We start from the raw sequence: 18,083 nt of genomic DNA on the forward strand, positions 1-18,083 counted from the left end.
CCCTATATCTGCTCTAAACATGAGAAGCTTAATTTTCAGGTTGGACCTACCCAGCTAAAGTATTTATCAACAAAAATGCTGGAATCTAACCTGTAACTCTAGGCATGAAACAAAAATATCATTGACAATGATTGAACCAATTCTCTGAAATTATAATAGTTTAAGTAAGAGCTAATGTTTATTAAAGCTCTTTCTCCTCAGCCCTGTACTAAGGGGATTTATATATAAATTGCGAATGTAATTCTTGATGTAATATAAACTTGAGCTTAGGTACTTTTTTTCTTCCCAAATTCACTGCCTGTAATTCTCCATAGCATTACCAACTACCATGGGAGCAAAAACAGGTCCATTGCTTATTTGGGCTAAAACCTAATCGAACTTTTACAGCTGGAATGGGAGGCAGTGAGGTATAATGGGAAATGTTTGAGGCTTTGAAGATAGTAAGAACTGACTTCAGTTCAGTTCAATTCAGTGCAACAGAGAGATGTTGAGCCTCTATGCCAGGAGTTAAATAAACACCTACTTATTGTCAGGAATGCACTGTATTTGTTTGTAGGTATATAAACAAGAATGAAGATGTAACACCTGCTCTTAAGGAGCATGCATACAAATAGACACTTCCACAAGAAAGTGGACAATATTCAGGTAGAGGTAAAGAAAGAGTCATGAGAGCATGGAGGAGAAACACTTAGCACAACTGAGGTGATTCCTGACCTAGATCTTAAGACATAAGGAAGCTATCCCAGCCAGGCATGGCGAGAATGCAATTCCAGGTATTGAATATATTACAAGTGAAGACACAGAGGAAGGACATACAGAGGATGGATGAAAAATTAGAAGTAAGATAAAGTGAAAAGCAGGGCACCAAGGCTGTGAGTCTGAGCAAATTCCTTTACCTTACTGAGCCCCAGCGTCCTCATCATAAAATGATTATAAACAATGTCTATGTCACAAGCTGGTTGCAAAGATTAAAGATGAAAACCAATAAAGGACCCAGAAAAATGTTTATATCAGAAACTCAAAGTATGATAATTCATAAAACCCATATTCTATGGGATGTTAACAGATGTTTTGAGTTCCATGGTCAGTTGTGATTTGGAATATGGGGTTGAATTAGGTACAGACTTTGAGCATGTTTCTTTAGAACTACAGCTTTTCATGTGCTAATTTTCATTGTGGATCTTTAAGGGTATAAGAGAGTGCAAATTCAGCTTTTCAAAACTTTTTTTTTTTTTTTTTCTAACTAGGCATCCTAAAGGACTCATGTTCCATAATCACACTGGGAAATTCTGGCCAAGACTGACAGAGCATATAGGATGCCGAGTGCAGCTTCAGTCCTCTGGTTCTTACCATTAGGGAAACTGTGCTTCATTAACTCATCACTACATAAGAAAGCCAAGATTTTTTTTTAATCCCATGATAAATCGTAGCCTGTGTCACAATGACCCACAGTAATTGAAGGTTCTACGCACATAAAGTCATTGAAGAAATTTCCCTTCAAGCCTTAAAACAGCAGGCTTGTAAGAAGGGCTGGGCTTTAATTCCTGGCCTTGGAAGTATTTGGACCACCATCTGGATTATAATCCATTGCCTTATAAGTAAGGAAAGGGCTGATGTGATGGCTCTGAGCTCCACAGTGATGGGAATGATCACTTGATTCTCTAGGCCTCCGTTTGCAATTCTGAAAAACAGGATATAGTTATACATCATAGATCAGCACTCCTCTAAGAGTCTACAACAATATCATATCCCAGGTCAACCTGGAGAAGACACAGTCTCAAACCTCCGAACTGGGTGAAGCTGGAAGCCACAGCTGTGGAACAGAATTTTGTAGCTCTGGGAAGATTCTGTATGTAGTGATAGCTGGGCAGTAATGTAAGGGTCCCAGGAAGAACGCATGAGCCAAGTGGAAAGAATAGTACCTCCATCCAGCCTAAGGCTCCTGGAAAGAAAGTAAGTTCTAACAGTTAGCATGTGTTCAATTGAATTAAAATAGGGTAACGGGATAGGAAAAAACAGGAAGTTATTTGCGTAAGGGCAATTTGACCAATTCAGGAGACTTCCATATCTCCACCTACAGTTCCTCCCAAGTTCCAACAGGCTGGTAAACATCTCCACCCACCTATCCAACAGACACCTCCAACTTAATGTGTTTAAAACAGAACTTGTGTTTTTCCTCCTCTATGGATCTCTGAAACAAGGCAGTTCTGAGAGACCCTGCAGGTCAAGGGAGGCAGCTTCCTACACCAGACCAGACAGTCCCCATGGCATTTTCCCACATGGATAGGAAAGAACCACCGAGAACTAGTACCCTTTGTACTCTCTTATTTAATCCCTCATAAAAACCATGAATATTTTTTTTTACAGTGAAAAGTAAAACTCTGAAGGAGTAAATAATTACTCAAGGTCACACACCCAGTAAGTCTGGGAGCTGGAATCTATACCTACACTTGACTTGAAAGCCCATGTTCCTTTGTGGACTAGGCTGTCCAAGTTGGTACAAATGATGGCAGAGCACAAGGCTGGTGAGCCCCAGTCCTGGAGGAGAGGCTGCTCCTTGTTCTGTGTTGTGCTTTCTGTCACAAGGGAGCATCTGGGAAGTGCTGCCTATCATTAGAAGAAAGTTGTAGAACTGTCAAGCAGGGAAAGAGATGTTAGGGTACAGGTAACTGTCTCCCACGATATATTAGGAGCCCTGCACTCCCTTTGCCTGTCACCTGAAAGCCTCACTCACACACACACTGAAGCTCATGCTACATCTCTTTCCCTCCTCCTCTCCTTTTCTGCCTCTGTCTCTGTCTCTGTCTCTCTCTCACACACACACCCCATATCCTAGTTTCTGCAGACATTGGAAAAAACATACAAGATTTAATCTGAGTTACCAGACAGCTCTCCCCAGTTCACATTTTAGGGATAATAGCTCTCATTTATTGAACACCTATTATTAGCTTCTGTTCCTCATGCCCAACCCAATTCATTTCTCATGAATGTCCTCTGAGATAGGCATTGTAAATTACATTTTGAAGATGGGGAAACAGAGGCACAGAAAGCTTCAAAACTGTTTACAGTCACACAGCCAGAAAGAGTGGAGGAGTCGAGGGAAAGAACACGCAGATGCAAACCCAGGTCTGTCGGGCTCCAAAGCCCAGGATTTGGCCAAGGCACTTGGCTGTCTCAGCAGGTGCTCTTGGTGTGGGGCTGGGTGGACATTCCCATCAAGAGAGCTTCCTGATGAAGAAAATTACTTCTAAAAATCACTGATCCCTCCATTGCCCTAAACCTAACACAGCAGCAGCTGGAAAAGTATATATCAAGGAGAGTTCTTATCCCTTCTCTCTGGAGCAGGGAAAAAAAAAAAAAAAAAAGTCTAACGAAGGCTATTAAATACTGGTTCACCTAAGAGTGAGTTGAGTGAGGGAAGAGGAAGCATTTCCTGCTGCCAAAGACAAGGTCCAGAGACCTCCCTCCAGTGCAGCAACAGTGACACCTTGTGGCCAAGTCAAGACTCCCCAGCCCCTCCCTGGATCCCCTCCCACACCTACACTCTCAGGAGGGGGCTGCTAAGGAGGATAGTCCTTGAGAAAGAACCAATCACTGGTTCTCTCTGGGTTGGGATAGCTGCTGGTGGAGTTCCTTTTGTTTTCATCAGAAGACAAATCCTGTGGCAAGTAACCAAATACAAGCCTAGTCTGTGGCATGGGAGAACAGGAAATTAGACTTCTTTTTTTTCCTGATTTCTTTATTTGTTTATTGATCAGTTTATGTATCCCTTACTTTGTTCCAAATATATTTAATAGGCAACTTACAAAGATACATAGACATCGAATTAGGTAATTTGTTTTATAATTTGGTGGGCAAGGTGAAGCAAAGGAAAATAATGGTAGAAACAAAAACACAGGTCCAGAAACAAATATATATATATATAGTATGAGTAACTAAAAAATGCAACCAAGGGTACAGCTAGGACACAGATTTGTCTCTGGGTCATCCCCAGGTAAGTGGAAGGATGGAGAGCTCATTCGGTACAGACCATGAGATAAAAACTAATCACAAGCCAAAGAGGAACAACTGCTCCTCATACTAACAGTGGAGGTGCATGGGGGGACCCTTCCTAGAGTCCTCCCAGACCTTTAGGTCATGAATAATGTCAAGACACAGATAGCATAACTGTCCTGATGATCTTTCTCTGTGGCTCAGAGACTCAGAAAGTACTAACACTCAATTCATGCTTCCACTTTTGCATTCTTAAAATAGTGCAAGGTTTTATTTTTATTTTATTATTATTGGCTTGATTGTATATGTGTATTTAGAACACTTTGTGCTTCTCCTTTAAATGATTGCTGCCAATTAGTTGTGTTTGTCTCAAATGCAATAAGATTCCATTTTAAGAAGTCGATGCAGGGCTTTTACTGAGGAACACAATAAATTAATCATTAAATCAATTATATTGATTGGACCTTACAAGACATGAAAAATTGCAATGTAAGGGATATTTCCTCTAAGGGGTAGGAAGAGGCTTCAGTATCCTAGGGGAAAGTGGGTCAGTATTCTCTGATAGTACCATCTTATCTCTTTCCTGGGGTCAGTTTTATCAATTCTAAAATAAATATGCAGACCATTTAGTTTTAAACATCTACCCTAAATAAGTTTCCATTGATGAAGTACTTACTAAGCACTCCACACTATACTTCGTGTTCTTATACATCATGTCACATAATCCTAACAATAAATCTGTGAGGAATCCATTCTTATCCCCATTTTGCAGATGAGAATACTGAGGCTGTTGGACATAGAAACTTGCTCCACGTGACCCACCTAATAAGAAGTGATCTCAGGATTTGAACCTTGGGTCCTGAGTAAACCCAAAGCCCATGCTCTTTAAAAAAAAAAAAAAAAAAAGATTTATTTATTGGTGTGGGAGGGGGTGGTGTGAGGGGCAGAGAGAGAGAAAGAGAAGCAAAGAGAGAATCTCCAACAGACTCCCGTGAGTGAGGATCCTGACACAGCGCTTGATCCCAAGACCCCAAGACCATGACCCAAGGTGAAATCAAGTCAGACGCTAAACCAACTGAGCTACCCAGGCGCCCCTAAAGCCAAGCTCTTAACACTAAATTCTACTTTAAATGAATTAAAGGATACAGGGGTAGGTCAGAAACTCTGCAGCACACTTTTCTGCCTCTTGCTGGGCTGTTCATGCTTCCTCATGTTGTGCCAACATAAGTAAAGGAACGTGGAGCCAAGATTAGGTTTTTATTTGGAGGAAAAAGAATACTGGTTCCCAATGCCGAAACAATGAGCAGAGGCCCAGTTTAGGTACTAAGAGCCCAAACAGACTCCACTGTGAAGTGCTGGCATGGTAGCTGGTAGAGAGGAACACCAGAGAAGGTAGGCCCAGGAGCAGGTGTGCATATTTATCCCCATGAAGTGCCACAAAGAAGTTTTTGGTAGCACTTACCACCATGATTTGGTGGATATTACAGATGTAGTTTTTAACCTTAACATTCACATTACACATCTGCTTCATGCACCTTAAAATCTCGAAGCCTGTTTCTTTACCTATACGATGGGAGTCACATCTCCCTCGAACTGCTATTGTGAGGTGTAACTACGATAATGTGTAGTTCTCAAGAGACCATCTGGTAGCTAATAAAAGGGCGCACCTTTCTCCTCTCTTAATCTCCCTTAGCAGAGCTTTGGCTAGGGAACCTCTGAGCTGGGCTTAGCAGCATAAGGTTCTTATCCTTAGATGTCTTCCATAATTCTAGTCAGTTTTTCTTTTTGCGTGCTAAATAGCATGCCATCAACCCGCAATCCAGCTGCACCACTGTTACCCGCAGGGAATCTCCCACTCAGGGGCCAGGTACCAAAGGGTAATCCGCTGATAATCCTCACAAGTGGCAGGATGGGTGGGGGTTCTGGTGACAAAGGTGCCTGTTATCTTGTCTGACTCTGCTCATTTTCATGAGACAAAGCCATCTGGTCCCAGAGGACTGTCTTGATGGTCAAGGAAGCAAAGACTGAAAGAAACCAAGGCTGTTCTCTCCTGCTACCTTCTCTCCCAGAAACAGAACCCCTCCCAGACTCAGTGCCAGAGGTCACTCTTTTTTAGGATGACTCACTCAGAAAGCCTATAGGAAAGGCAGGGGAGGCACTCTGGTTTGACATAATTCTAGCTGCAAAACAAACAAAAACTCAAATGCTTTGTTATTTTGCTGGGCAAATTTGACAGATGCATACCTGCAGGCCAATCAAAATTAAAGGTGGTTATTTATTTATGCCATCACTTCTGGAAGAGACCAGAACCAAAAAGAGGAAAAAGAAAAATCACAATTACAGTCGCAGCAGCCTGTAAAGGGTGGCTGAGCATTCAGCTGAGATTTGAACTTGAAATGCTGGTACCAGATACAGTTGAGGATTCTAAGGAGGAACAGGAAATGGCTTAGCTCAGAGTATTCCCTTTCACTTCTTGAGTCCATTTATTTTATGGTCCTGACTTCATGCCAAAGCCATTTGGAGTTTTCAAGAGTTTAAATAGCAAGGTCCAATTAATAAGGCATAAAACTCTGCAGCTTCCTCACCCCCATGCATTGAGCCAGCCCTTTTCTGTTCTGAATGTCTAATTGATGGGAGACACTTGCAGCCCCATGTCTCCACATCCAGGCCAAGGATGGGAGTGGTCCGAGTGGTCTCCTATATGGGTCTGTGTGTTTGGAAGCAGCTGAGCAGCCCTGTCAAGATGAATTACAGTTCCTCATGGACATGTGTCTATGATTGGAATAGGATGAAAGTTCTGGTAGTTTTATTCCTTTCTGAGACATTCTGGAACATTTTAGCAGTGAATTTGTCTCCTGGCTTTTTGGACTACAAACTCCCCACATATTATTTTAATAATGAGGCATTCTGCTGAGGAATTAATGAGATAGCATTGCAGTGTGCAAAGTGACAATTAAAGCTGTTGTTTTGTTGTTGTTTTCCCCCCACAGATGCATTCATCACTTTCAAAATGATTATTAAAAAATAGAAAACTCATGTTTAGATTTTACCTTTCCTCAAACAGAGTCAAACTGGAAAGTATATGGGAAACAACTTGGTGCCTGGAATATTCAATCATATTTAATGGGAGAGTCCATTAAATCTTTCCTCTTCTGTGTTTTTTTTTAGCTGGTTTTAGGTTATAGCAGGTATTCACTACTCTATTTAGAAAGATAAATAGCTCTCTCTCTCTCTTTTTTTCTGAAGTCTTTAGGGTTCTTTTGCAGGGGTTTAGGGGACAGAGAGGATATGCAATCTTTTCCCTCTATAATATGTAGATTACAGAAACCCTTGTGCTTTTAATAGATGGTTCCTTGTTAGACAGCACAACAGAATCAAATAATTGTCCTCTATTATCTTTGAGAGGCAGGGCCAAGTTTTCCCCCCAAAGACATTATCGTATCAAACAACCGCTTTAAACGCAATTTGAAACACAGGCTTTATGGGAAACCTTTGGATTTCTCACTCCTGCCAAAGGAGTTCTAAAAGATGAGCCCCTTTGTTATGGATGGTTCTGGAGTTCCTCTAATAGGTGTACCAGATGAAAGATGACTAAAGGCATCCCAGATGGAAGAGTTGGCTAACAGCAGCGCCATAAATACCTGATGGATATACAAGCCTCTTGGCGTGAAATATGGTCTCTGCTCTGATTTACACTTTTAGGGCATATTTAAAAGAATGCCACATTTGCTGGGGGATGGGGTGGGCATTAATAAAATTTAGATCTGTGGAGAAAAGGTAAAGAGAATCTCTACTCCTTGACGTGTACAGTGTTGTATTTCCTCACTGTAGCCCCTCTTTCTAAAGACACCTTCACTTTTCTGAACAGGACCTTTGGCTGGAGACGGCAGATTCCATTCTTCTAGGTTGGCTATGAGCAATTCTGCTGGATGAATAAGCTACGGTACGTATGGTAGAAGTAATGCTGCTCTTTGAGTCCAGAGATAGGACTCTCTATTTTCATATACTTGTACTTACCTGCAGACTGTTGTCACACTAGTGTTGGTGACAGTACTGAGTCTGGTACTTAGTAGATACTTAGTGAATACTTGTTAATCTCAGCCTCATTTTTTCATCTGCAGCGTGACAGCCAGTAAGAGCTATACCATAAGGATCCAAATAATATTTAACAAGAACCTCTGTGTGCCATCTTCTTTGCTCAACACCTGAAGAAACCTACCTGTACAAGTGCAGGGTGGAAGGAAGATGACTAACAACGCATCAACATATGAAGAGGTCATAATGCAGTGAAGTCAAGCAAAGCTGAGTTCAAATCCCAACTCAGCTACCTGCTAGCTTACTTACCCTGGGAAACATAATTGGCTTCCTGTTGCCAATTTGTAAAATGGAATATTAAAGACTCTACCTCATGTTGAAAAAATTAAATAAGATGATGTTTTAAAATCCTAAAGAAATCGCCTGCATATTATAAGTACTCTATAAATCTCAAACAGCAACTTAGCCAGACTTAATGAAACCTAGGGCCTAGGATGAACTCTTTATTACCTTTCCCTGATCAAACCATATCTGGGAATCTGGGATGTCATTTTTATTTTTGGACATCACAACTTAAATATATGTTGAAACATACAAAAAGGCAAATACAAGTTTAGAAATTATCGTATGTAAAAAATGGTTAAACAACCTCTCAAAGGGAAAAAATCCATCACTATATACATATTTGAAGAGAGATTTAAGTCCTGTGAGGATTTTTAAGGGCAAAACTGGCACCATCTGGCAGGGAGGTAGATACTATTTCTGTGTAGAACAGAACTTCTTGATACCTAATGTTTTCTAAACAGAAATTTTCTGGGATGCCTGGGTGGCTCAGTGGTTGACCATCTGCCTTTGGCTCAGGTCATGATCTCAGGATCCTGGAGATGGAATCCCACATCAGGCTCCTGGCAGGGAGGCTGCTTCTCCCTCTGCCTATGTCTCTGCCTCTCTCTGTGTGTCTCTTATGAATAAATAAATAATATTTATGAATAAATTATAAAATCTTTAAAAAACAAAAAAGAAACAAAAAGAAATTTTATCTTCTGTATAGGCATTAATCTCCTTCCACTAAAGTTAAAAGAGTAGACCTCAAATCTGACGTGGATCCAAGCATAAGGTAGAAGACTGGATTTCCTTCAACCTTAAATGTTCTGTGACTCCATATAATTATTAGGCTGGGAATGTGTGTTTAATACTATATACTATATACTAATACTATATACTAAATGGCAAAAATCCAGAGAGATCCTGACTCTCCAGCTACTTAGTGCAAATGTGTGCTGTGGATTCACTCTGCTAATTCCACTCCATTTATAGAAAGGCACCACTTCACTATGAGCTTCTTCAAGTGTCTCTCCTTGTATGCAAGGCCAAGGCCTTCACATTTCTTCTTGATTCTGTCCCTTCACATTTTTTTCTACATTTACATCTCAAACCTCTTCCTAACTTTTTGCTTCCTGCAAAAAATGAGCTAAAGCTCACGTAAAAACATGCTCTGAGCTCTCCTGTGTGCCTTACCATCGAACACTTCACTTTTCATGTTTTGTCTCGATGTGTGCTTGCTACCTCCCATTACTCAATTCCCATTTGATCCTTAACCCACCGACATCCCTAACACATAACTGAAACAATTCTAAGGCCTCTTAGACCTTCCACACTGCCAAATCCAATAGACATCTTGTAGACCTTCACAAACTACACTTCTCTTACTCTCATCTTTCCAGGCTTTCTCTGCCCACCACCATTACACATGTAGATGTACCGTGGGAAGAGAGAAACGTTGCCTAAACATAGCAACAGATTAGCAATACAATGAAGGCAAGACATTTTGAGGACATAAACAAGAAATGATGAGTGGTTCATTTTGGCTCTCTTTGGCCTAAGTATAATGTTGGTGATGAAGCATAACAGAATTTTGCAAGGCCTTAAATGCCAGGCTAAGGAATTGAGAATTCTTTATATCCGCAACAAGAAATCATTTCATGTTTCTTAGTAGAAAATTGTCATGGCCTTTAATTATGATATATTGGATTGAAGATGTGGGGTGGGAGAACCATTTAGGGGGATCTTCTCTTTATCTTCTGAATCCTACTCCCTGCTTTCTATCTAGTAATCTGTGTTGTTTCACTTGAGATGGTATTTAGCGAGAGCACTTGCTTGACTTCAGAACAGAAGCTAATAATATCACCACTATCTTGATTAGCTTCCTAAAGTGCGGACATGGAATGCTGTGGTCCTGGATATGGTGGGGGTGGCCTAGAGAAAGGGTGTAAACAGTTTTGAACCACATCACAAGAATTTCAATTACCTTTCAATCTGTTTAATTTCACCAAAGAGAAAAACATCATTTTGGTTCTCTATATCTTTAGCACCTCTCTAATACTTCCCTAATCTTCACTTTTCACAAAAAAAAAAAAAAAAAAAAAAGTATACCTTGGGCACAGAGCCTTCCAGACATAAGACTATACAGCAGGAGCATAATAACACTATTTTGTTTTCATTTATTTATTTTTATTACCATATATTTATGGCAAGTGAAATTGCTTTCCATATATGATGGCATCGTACATCTTCCCTTTAAAATGCACTCGTATAAGTAAAATTGATTTATAAGTAAGTTGATTTGCAGAAAAATGTTGAGTAAGAGTACAAGTGGATACAGACATGGTGAAACATGAAAGGGAACACCAGTGAATAGAATTTGAAAAACCATAATTTGGTAGAAAATGTGGAATTTGGAGTCAGACAAAATTGGCTTAACATCCAAGGCCTGCTGAATAATGTACAGCAATTTACTGAAATTGCTTCGGTCTTGGTGTCTTCGTTTGGAAAAATGAAGAAAATAATACCTACTTAATAGGACTGTAGAGAGGAATTAAAAGAGAAAATATTTAAAAAGCACTGAACACCAAGTAGACACATGGTGCATTTCAGCACCCCCTCCTTCCCCTTCTCCTGCTGACTGCTGAGACTGGTCATTGCCCCTGCTCCCAAGGCCCCCCTTTCACACTGTAACCTGTGGGCAGGCTCCTGTGTCTGACAGCCTCTGAGTGAGTTCTCTTCTTGCCAGTTTCTGCACTGACAAGCTGGCACGGGGCCTGCAGTCCAGCTTCCAGGAGGATGAATTGACTGGTTGCAGGTGGCAGGAGCTCCCCAACAAGCTCTCCTCACAGACAACCCCCGTCTTCCTCTGGCAAGGAGTAAAGTCATTTGTTCTAGCCTCCTCTCCCCTTCTACATGCAAAGAAGCTAGCAACCTGCCCTTTAATTGGATCTTCTATGGAAGAGTTCAGGAGCCTAAACCAGTGTAGTCAAAACAGTGAGGACCAGCTGGCTTCCTCAGGATGTTTCAGATACAAAGTTGAAGCCTACTGTACCTCTTACAATGCTGAGAAAAACAATATCCCTGTCTAAGCCACAATTTTGTCATCTGCAAAATGGAATTAAGGCCCACTCCTTAAAATCACTGTGAAAACCTAAAGGCTTCTCCCCTAGTACTTGGTGACAAATAGGAAAGCTGTTCCAGGGTACTTGTCCTCTGAGCCATGGCTTCATTCACAGGGAGAACCGCCTTGTCAGGACTGAAAAGAATTTGGAAATTATTAAATCTCTTCTCTCATCAGAAGCAAGAAACTTCTCTAGCATTAAACCTTTCCTCTCTCTAGCTGGAGGTTCCCTACCTTGAAAGGTACTTCGTTTTGTTGTTGGTTATAAATTTGATTCAAATGCTAAGTCTAAATTTGTCTTCATTATTTATCTGTTGTTCTTTCTGGAGCAAGACTGCATAAGTGGAAGATTTAATGATTTATTTGTCATTATTAATCTGCTTTCGGATTGCTTCCCATCTGTTATTTCTCCAACCTCTGTTCCTGTGAAGGATTTTCCCACTGCCTTTGGTTTCTCAGTACCAGATAGTTGGTTTGTTTTTTGTTTTTGTTTTTAACTTACAGTTTTTCCCATGGGTCTCATTATGGTCACTCTGATACGGCAAAGACCCTAAGATATTCAGACAAATATCTTGCATTATTCTTGGACTTCTATCTAGGAAAAATAGTGGTTGATAAGTTAGCATCTAAAAAGGGAAGACATCAACACCTAGGAAAGATTGAGGGAGGAAGGTAGTCACATGTAACTGGGCAACAGTGGCTACGTAGAAGAACAAATTCAGAATAGCATGCCTGGTAACACAGGAATAGGGCACAACCTCACAAGGTAAGATTTGGAAGAGTCCCTGAATTTGCTAGCTGTTTCTTTCTGCTATTACTGGTAAGGAAGTTGGAAGTTGGAAGTTGCCATGGAGAAATGATATGTGCCTGAGCTTCACAGTGCCCTAGTTAGGTCCCAGTTCTCTGACACCTCATCTAATGCTCTTTCCCCTGTATCACATTGTCTCCAGCTGACCCACCACCACTCTCCCTCTTTTTTTTTTTTTGATATTTTATTTATTTATGCATGAGAGACACAAAGAGAGAGGCAAAGACACAGGCAGAGGGAGAAGCAGGCTCCCTGCAGGGAGTCCAATGTGGGACTCGATTCCAGGACCCCGGGATAGTGACCTGAGCCAAAGGCAGATGCTTAACCACTGAGCCACCCAGGCGCTCCATCACTCTCCCACTTGATTGTCCCCACCCTCAAAACCTCATTAGACTATGATTGGTGGCGCCATTTTACCTCTACAGAGTCTGCCTTCCAACAAGTCTCCTGAATCCTGAAGCCTTTAATCTTTAGAATCAAAATATAGAAGAATCTAGGATGTGGGAAGGAGGACTGAGATAGTCTATACAAATTTTCATTTATATAGGGGGAAGAATAGAGAAGAAAAAAGAAAAGAACAGACCAGACCTGAATTTATTTTCCCAAGGTTACACATCTTGTTGCTGGTGGAGCAGGGATGCAAGGAATAGCAATAATTAATTTTACTGAATGGTTATTATGTGTTAGATATAATGCTTTATGATCTTTGGCTATTTATTGATCTCAACACCTCTGAGGTATGCACAATTTTGCCTACATTTTTCAGATGAGGAAACCAAAGCTGGGAGCAGTTAACTGTCTTGTGAGAGACCATATATTCAGTTAGTTATAGGCAAGACATTGAGGATAGAGAGGTGACTAAGGCCCCTCCCTACCATGCCCAGGGACTACACGGTCTAGCCATGAAGACACACACATAAATAAGTGAGTCCTAGTCACTGTGATGAATACAACAGTAAGAAATACAACAGGAAAGAAAGTGACAAATTTCCATCTGGTCTACTTTACATACAAATTTGAATTCCATTACTCTTTTTCTTAACATTGTAATAAAGGCATTTTCCTTATGAAAACTGCTTCGTAAGATTCTCATAATGTTCTATGAAACAGATGAACTGCCATCTATTCAAACAGAGCTGTTTTATAATATTGATTATCATAAATAATTCTTCAATAAGCATCTTTGAATATTAAACACTTTTCTTCCCTTGACCATAAAATATAATTAGTGACTCAACATGTTCCAATTTCTTTCCCAAAAGCTACTTTCCTCATTTCGTTTACAAGCAAGCCCAAGTCCAAAATCCATAGGCTGTTGGACCATGTTAAAATAGTGAATAAGTAGTTGATCTGAGCCTGGAATATAGATCATACAGCTTCCGAAGTAATGCCTAAAGGTTATAGGAGAAAAAATATTCCTCTAAGTCAGGGTTACTCAATCTTCATACTATTGATATTTGGGCCAGGTAATTCTTTCTTGTGTGAGAGTGTCCTACAATTGTGTTCAGCAGCACCCTCTGCCTTAACCACATAGAAGCCATTAGCATCCTACACACATACCATTCTCACACCCAAAAATACCTTCAGACGTTGCCAATGATCCCCTGGGTTGGGAGTGGCAATACTGCCACTGATTGAGAACCACTGCTCTAGAAGATTCCTGCTGCTTTGATTCTGAAAACAGATCATCGACAGCATTGCCAGTAAGAAGTCATCCTTCTCAATGTTGAATATACTTCAATTCACAACCATATGTGGACAAATAAATCAAGTGTACCCTATTAAACCTCAGCAAATTCAGGATAAAAGACATAGAAGAGTTTTGAAGTGGGTTAGCCCAAAGAACAAGAGGAAATATATTATTCTGAAAGGCTGTTAGGATTCCTGCTGGTGTCCAAGAGAATATATGATCTGCACGGACAATAAAATGAAGGAAATGAACATAGAAACAGACATCAACTCCATGGCTATCGTGGCCTTCCAAGCTGCTAATCTCCTAGGATTTCTCTGAAAAAATAAACCATATGGAGAGCTTGTTACCTGGCACTAGTGTTTATTAGTCCTTGGGTAGTGATACAGGGCCTTGGGAAGACTCTGGCAGTCAATGGGGGAGGAGTGTAAAACTGGAGGAAACACTTGCAGCTAATGCATAGGTGTCTGGTGTCTTAGAAAACAGAATTAAGGGAGTCAAAGTCTTTTAACAGGTCCCCATTTGTGGACACTGACTGCATCCTATGCCACTCTGATTTCAAAAGACCATGGTTAAAGGGTGCTTGCTACCTCAATAACCCAAATGTACCATTGCATTGCACGTACTCAGGGCAGTTGTTTCTCCTGACAGCCATAAGGGGTCTAGAATTTGCCCCAGGAGACCATGTCTACCTGCTCCTGGAGACTTCCTCATGAAAAGCAGCCTCAGTGTATTATTTTGCTAGCACACAACTCACCATTCTGGCTTTTGAGGCCTATGAATTGAACTGTGACATTTTGCGTGGTAGCACATTGACCTGAGTTGAGTCCCAGTTACTGGGGGAAGCTATAACTTGGGATTCTTTCCTGGCCCTGATCTAATGGATAGAAGTGGGCTAACCCAGTCTTTGTCATGCTGGGAGGCTGGAGTGAGGGGCATGTAGGGCTGAAGGACCATAGTTCTACACTCCCTGGGGCAGGCCAACTTCCCAGATTCACACATTCTGGGAAAGAAGGGCTTCTTCCAGGAGGGGTAAAAAAAAAAAACAAAAAAAAAAAAAAACGAGTCTTCAAAATGGAAAGCAAATGAGGGTCACTGGACTCCCCAGGATGGGTCTTTTGGAGGTAACTATGCAACTTAACTATGTAAGCAAGGCTAAGACCTCAAATGAACTGATAAAACCCATGCCCTTTGAAGGCTGAAAGCTTGCCAGGTTGCACTTTCGGCAGTTCTTTGGAAATAAGAAAGCCCCTGGGGGGGGGGGGGGTTTACTATACTGCTCACCTGGGTCTACAGGCTCTTGGTATTGGGTGGGGAGAGAGCTACCTGCTTGGGGCTTCTGGTGCCAGGCTCATTGCAAAGGGCTGCTAAGGTAGAGTGGGAGCTGCCTGTCTCCCCAACCTATGGGCTACCAGACTTCCCCCATAGGAGGACTTTGTGCTGAGCTGACACCTGAGCCTATGCTTCGAAAGACTTGAGAGACTAACTTGTGTCCCAGGAGTTAGTCATCAGCCACAGTAGAGGAGGGCTCTGAATTCACTCAATTTGGCCTCATTTTCCTACTCCCACTGCATGTCCAGGTGTCCAGACTGGCCAAGCTGTGGAGTCAAGTCACCAAAGATCTTACACATTTCAGACTGTAATACCACCTGATTGAGACTCACCTTTGAGTCCCTTTAGGGACTCAAAGCTGAGCTGGAATTAATATAGATGACTATTGTAGAACTACAGTATCTTGTGCAGGAGCTGCTTGTTCTTGGCTTCAAAGTCATCCCATGCAGGCCAATGCTCTGCTTGGGCCTGGAGGAGTTTGGCCAGCACTGGCCCTGACTTCTTTTCCTTGAATTTTTCCACCTTGGCCTGCAATCTCCCACAGTCCTACAATGACTGCTCTGCCGTTTCACCGCCGAGAAAAGCTATGGAAGACATTGCCAAACTTTTGTAAGGTTCAATGCTCATTACACATTACAGTCTTTTAGATCTGGTTCACTTTTCCTGATGGAGGGCATCCATCCACTTCATGGCCATGTCCAGGGCTGTCACCAAGTTCAGAAAGTCCTGGTCTTGCTCGCAGAGGGGGATAGAGAATAAGTCCAAGGGTATCTCACGCTTCATGTTCTATAGCCTCTTGCCCTGCTCTCCCAGATGCTGGAGTTTTTCGTATACCCTTTCAAAGTTTCTCCCCACTTTTATGGGGACAACCTGTCTCTTGGGCTGCCCAGTATTGAAAGGAATACAGCTCATGGTCCTGATTGACCCTGACTTGAGGGTCCTCAGCTGCAATTCAGTCCTCTTTTTATTTTTATTTTTTAAGGACTTGTTGCATTTAGAGTTAAACATTATTCGAGAGATTAAATCAACACAAACATATGTATATTACATACATAGAAAATTCTTGCAGAGGGTTATATTAATGCAGAAGCAGGAGGCTAGGAGCAAGGAAGCATTCTCTCCCTTACAGGTTTCAGAAGGAACACAGGCCTACAAAACACTTTGATTTCAAACTTTATGCCTTCAAAACCATAACACAATGAATGTTTTATTGTTTTAAGCTGCATGATTTATGGTACTTTGCCATGAAGCCATAGGAAATGAATGCACATCCTGTACACAAACAATTGCCTAGGAATTAGAGCGTCTCAACTCATTTGTGTTGAACTAAACTAAACTCCTCTCTGGGAAGAATGTACTTCTCTATTGCTAGAGGTGCTCAAACACAAGTAGAAAGTACCACTCAGTAGTAATGTTGCTGAGGAATTTAAATTATTTCTAAGACTACCCTGTAAAGCAGATCCTGTGACCTTCAGTAAGATATGAAGAACTTGGAGGAGAATGAGTCTGGGTTTACATTACAGTATTCAGAGATGGTTCTGACTCGTGGTACCAGTTCAGTGGGAGTTTTACAAATTTTCCCAGTCTTGTAAACTACAGCCATCAATTAGGAGATTTTTTTTAGTGCTTTTAAGAACTTTTTCAATGATTTATCCACCTTCAAACTGTTTGCCTTCCATGTGCATTGTGGATTTAATTGCTTTGTCCATATATTAACACTTTTTAGCCCTAAGAGGGAAAATGAGTACTTCAGACATAAAATACCCTCTTGAACCAAGAAAACAGGAGGAGACTCACCCACATCCTCCAACAGAGCCCCAAACTCCTCACTTTTTCTTGGATGGTATTAGATGACTCTGGCTATGAAAACTGCCAATGCTATAATGAAGCAAATTGCACCATTTTCAGATTTCTCCTTCTGGGTATGTTTCTTGTTGGAAATGGAGCCCCCTGCCTTTTTATTGTTAAAGAAGTCTCTGTTCTTTTCTTCTGATTATTTCCTACTATTGAATATTGATTTATCATTTTCATAAAATTGCAAATGGGGGCCTGTTGCCCGAGACCAGTCATAAATTATAAAAATGTGTGTTCAGCTCCCCTGTAGGGACTGATCTTCTTATGGGGAGAATTTCAGAGCTCAATTTAAGTGCTTTGCATGGGTTTGCCAGGTCTGATGTTTCTGACCCTCTGATGAGGAAGAGAAGGTAGAAAGGGATTAAGTTTGCTAACAACCTCCTAGGGACCAAATTCTTTGCATGTTACTTAATTTAATGGGACTAACACAATGGTGCATAATCACCCTCTGCTTTGATAGAAAACAAAACAGCAGCCCAGGATGGTGAAAAGACTTTCTCAAGGCCAGGAAAGAGACAGAGCCAGGTTCAAGCCTTAACTTTGTCTTCCTCTGATATTTAACATCTTTCCATATACTGCATTGCCTTTCATTCTAAAGTGGAATAGCAGTATGTCAGATAGGGGTAGTTAGGGTAGTTTTCATTAACATCAACCTAAGCCTTGTGCTCCTCGTGTTCTGATAGATTTGCTCCAAGGAGCCATTAAGAAAGGCCACCGATCCAAGAGCTATAAATTAACACTTGCTTCATACACAGCTATAAGCAGCTATTTAAAACCTGGATAATATCTTCCTTAAAATAAGTATCAGTTTTCTGGGTATTTATGCTCTGTCACTCTTGGTTTTTCCATCCTTGACTCCATTAATAGAATTTTTCTTAATTCCTTTTCTCTTTTTATGGCTTTGCAAGGGGCTAATTTGCAGGCAA

General features: G+C 41.1%; 1 pseudogene; it reads right to left on the reverse strand.

Annotated features, from left to right (window-relative positions):
• Nucleotides 1–15,472: 15,472 nt before the first annotated feature.
• Nucleotides 15,473–16,215, reverse strand: LOC112646829 (bridging integrator 3-like; annotated as a pseudogene).
• Nucleotides 16,216–18,083: the final 1,868 nt, after the last annotated feature.

Source organism: Canis lupus, chromosome 5, assembly GCF_003254725.2.
Source record: "Canis lupus dingo isolate Sandy chromosome 5, ASM325472v2, whole genome shotgun sequence".
Taxonomy (NCBI): Eukaryota; Metazoa; Chordata; class Mammalia; order Carnivora; family Canidae; genus Canis; species Canis lupus.